Below are 4,568 nucleotides of genomic sequence, written 5' to 3'. Positions count from 1 at the left end.
CCTTTTTTTTGTGTTTGAATGAGTTGTTGTTGTTAGACTTTGGCAGCGTGACGCAGCAATGTCTTGTTTCTTTCTTCTTCTGCTTAGTAGCATTACAGTAAATTAACTTGTGGTTCCAATAAATGCCTGTTTAAAGAGGCAATGACCAAACCATTTGTGTCAGAAGAGCTGTTCTACACTAACGTCTGACTTATCAGTGTCTCAGACCAGTTACGACTGACCCTGACTGCAATTGTTTTTGCACTGATTTCAATGATGAATGTACAATCAAAATATTGTTTCTGTTTTATTTTGTATTTGGAAAATAAAGTACTGTGTTTTATTCTTTGAAAAATTAATCGCACCATTAGGCTCTAAATTAGAAGCACAGTGTTGTTAGGAATATTATTTATTATTACCAATGACTTTAAACAAGTGTTTCAAACAATAAAATCCACAGTACTGAAGACCGCCATAGGTGCATATCTGAGTTTAAAGGTTGTGGATGGTACATGTATGTTGAGTAATGTTTTGTAATGCAATGAAGGTCTTGATGCAACATCTTTCATAATAAATCAGGTCCATGGTTGGCTGCAGGCAGGAGGACAGTGAACACACTGTTGGATAACCCGCCCTGTCCTCCACACACTGGACAGACAATGGAGCTGCTTCTCCAGAGCACTGACGGCACCGCTGTTGTCGGGACCATTAATCTTCCTACTGCCAGTATCAAACAGTGCTGTCATTTACTCCGTTGTTTTTTGTTTTTTTTTTAAAGGCCAACAATTGTGTGTTAAGCTGAACTGGAATGGCGGGAAATCGGTAGTGAAACAGAGCAGAGGTCAGACTGGACTAGGGATCGCGTGTGCAATCACAGTGGGATGTGCTGCCTCCACTCCACCTGTGTGAGGTTTTCAAAGTAGAACAGAGGCAGATTTAAGAGGAGGCGAGTTCTGTTTTGTTTGTAGGTTGTTTTTTGGTTGTTTTTTCCAATACAGGACTGTCTCAGAAAATTTGAATATTGTGATAAAGTCCTTTATTTTCTGTAATGCAAAAATGTCATACATTCTGGATTCATTACAAATCAACTGAAATATTGCAAGCCTTTTATTATTTTAATATTGTTGATCATGGCTTACAACTTAAGCTAACTCAATTATCCTATCTCAAAAAATTAGAATATTCTGGGAATCTTAATCTTAAACTGTAAACCATAATCAGCAATATTAAAATAATAAAAGGCTTGCAATATTTCAGTTGATTTGTAATGAATCCAGAATGTATGACATTTTTCTTTTTTTAATTGCATTACAGAAAATAAAGAACTTTATCACAATATTCTAATTTTCTGAGACAGTCCTGTATATGGCACCACAACTGTGGTTGGGAGGCTGCTTTCTACTTCCTCAGTTTGAACTTTAAAAAAGCCTTCAGGATGGAGGGTGAAACATCTTCAAAAGCAAAAGCAAAAGTAGTTCAGCAGCCTTGATTTGAACCATTGAGAATAACACAAGCAATCTCAGTCTTGTGATCTGAGTCCAGCTTTACTTTGCCGTGAAGTGATGGGAGCATCATATGGTGTTATTTTCCTGTCGTTAATCAAGAGCATACTGTTTACATTTGGAGGATTAGTCTGTTTTCACTTTTAGATATTGCTCTCTTAAATCCACGGCCGCTCAAAAAAACCTCCCTCTCTGCAGCTGCAACCCCTCAGGCTCTCAGGTTTTTTCTGCTCGCTCTTGAAATTTGTTCTCCAGATTTTTCTCTTCACTCTCAGGTTGTTCTGCAACATCGCTGTCAAAAGTCTGCCAACCAATAGATAACCACATAATTCCTGACCAATGAAATTGCCACATCTTTTTGTTATTGGGGTGCGCTTGTTTTATTCACAGACTCCCCCTACAGAAGGCTTCAGTTATTTTCACCCAGAATTATTTGTAATTTTGTATTTTACTTTTTTTTTTCTTTTAACTTTAGAGTTGATTATTAAAATAACATGTACATTTTATTAAAACAAACTTGGACTAAGGATTATTGGCTTCCTGTTGCATTGATGGAGGAGGAAATTACATAATCTGACCGGTACTCATTTTGTTGTCATGCATCACCCTGGTGAAGAGAGCTCAAGGAAGAAAGTAAGACTACATTTAAAAGAGATTATAGAGCTCCGGACCGTGACGTCAGAATTCCCAGCATGCGTAAACATCGTAAACATCCAGAGAGGCGAGAAGAACGGATTCATGCCATAAAACAAGCGACCAAGACAGCTGACACATGAGAGCAGCTCTCACCCAATCCAGTGGTGCAGTTGTGGGCTCCAAGCACTATCCATGCCTTCATATGGGGGTCTTTGTGAATGACAAAAAAAAAGCCACGTGCATGATGACCATTTATCATAAACGTTTGAAATTAATGCATGAGGTGGTGCTTTAAAATTCAAAATCACACAGTAAACACTGATAATTTATCTAATTCATCTGGTGAAAATCCAAGAGTATTGAGACTAAAGAAGACCTTACCATAATAAAAGTGAGCACTTGGGTTTATGACTCCAACACAGACGCCAACAACCTGTGAACTCGTCAGACGCCATGTTTCTGGGGGAGAAGGTGATCTTTAAATTCAACGCTCACTGTGTCCAAACTCGTAGAAAGAAATGAGCTGATCGTTGATTTCACATTGTTTGTATTGGAATATGTACATAAAGAGACAAAGACTGAAGAAAAGACTCTAGTGAATAGTTGTAATAAATTGCAAATACTTGAAGTATGACAGTTGCATGATTTTATATACACACATTTTAATATAAAGTGATGCAACTTGATACCAGTATATTGATTAGTTGGGTCAGAAATGTTCCTTATTTACCAAACACAGCAGTAGTTTAGGAAAAAGCCTGAAGCCTGTCAGCTATGCTTGTCTACCAGAAGTTGTCCACATGTGAATTCTGGTGTCAGAGGAACAACCGAGAACGTCACAACATCACACGTCAGGCCTTGTGGTCTCTCCTGGACCTGCAGCAGTCAATCCCTCTCAACAATTGCAGTTTTGTCAAAAAAAGATTTGAAAAAAACCACAACATATTACGGTGGCCGAAAAGAGCCAAACGCACTGCAATGGCCTAATGCGTCTCAGTTAAGGAAAACGGCTTCAAGTACAGAAACGATTCAAATTCACAAACTCAAAACGAGGTACAAAAAGAGGAACGTGGTGTAAATGAAAAAACGTGCTGCAAAAAACAAAGACAAATGCAGCATCATCAAACGCGCTGCAAATAGAGAAACGATGCAAAGCACAAAACGATATAAAACAAGAAACCATCTTCAAAAGAAAAACGCTACATAACCGGTCACTACAACCGGAAGTGCTCCAAACCTGCAGGGGGCGCTCTCGGCCGAGACCGAACAGCTGACTGAACCACAGTGTTTACATCCATGGTTTAAACATACAGCGGGAACAGTAATGTGATTTTTATCTGACTATATTTATATACGATGTTTATATCACTGTACAACGTGTATATTGTATCGTCTGGTGTAAAATATAATAAAGAAACGTATCGTAATGGATGTAAACACTGTGATTGGTTGTGATAGGCCGTTGCAGTGCGTTTGGCGCTCGTCCGCCACCGTAACATATAGATCATATCATTTGCACCAAAAGTATAATGTAAGCATAGTTATGAGACAGTATTTTCAAAAAATAAACAAACCTGCATTTCAGCATAATTTTAGCGTCTGCAGCCTCCCCAGGACCTCTCCATCTCCCTGCTGTGGTTGCAGCTCCTCCCTGCTGCCTCCACCCCCCCACAATAACCATCAGATTAATGAACTAAAGCCATGGTAAAGGGAAGTTGTTTGAGAAGAAAAATCACACAGCATAGCAATATACCAGTCATATGTAGAAGATTAAACTTCATATTTTTTCTTACTTTACCTGCATTAAACTTTGTCCAACATAAAAATGAACCCATTAATGGAGCGTACAATCCCGCTAATGGTGTGTGTAATACTGCAATCTGCAGCTCATTACAGACTCGAATGCATCCCTGCATGTTGTTTTCTGACTGTGAATATTTTCATGTACCATCATAAGCTGGTCAATGTTTGAAATCTGTTCAAATAAGACTTGGACATTTTGAAAACCTACATAACTTGTAATAACCAGTGCAGCTCAATAACTTTAAAGGGGACCTATTATGAAAAACATGTTTTTTTCTTGCTTTAACATATATAAAGTGGTCTCCCCTCAGCCTGCCAACTCAGAGAAGGAGGAAAGCAACCAAATTCTGCAGTGTCTGTACAGCCGCCCGGATGAGCCGTCCAGTCTGATGTGGATCTACGAGCCGTTCAGATTCTGCTCCCTTTCGTTACGTAACCAAAATGCAAACCACGCCCACAACTAAACACTGTGTCCTAACTGCATGCGAGCGTCCGACTATCGCGTCCCACTGCGTGACATTGGATGCTCTCTGTCCATCTCCCTCCAGCAGCTGCCACTTTATTGAGGTTTTTGTAGTGAAATGAGGAGGAATCATAGAGATAACTTCTCATTTCAACTAACTGGATTAGCCGTTCCTCATCCATGAC

The sequence above is a fragment of the Cololabis saira genome, chromosome 9 (genome assembly GCF_033807715.1).
Source record: "Cololabis saira isolate AMF1-May2022 chromosome 9, fColSai1.1, whole genome shotgun sequence".
NCBI lineage: Eukaryota > Metazoa > Chordata > Actinopteri > Beloniformes > Belonidae > Cololabis > Cololabis saira.
Note: the sequence above shows the minus strand (reverse complement) of the source record.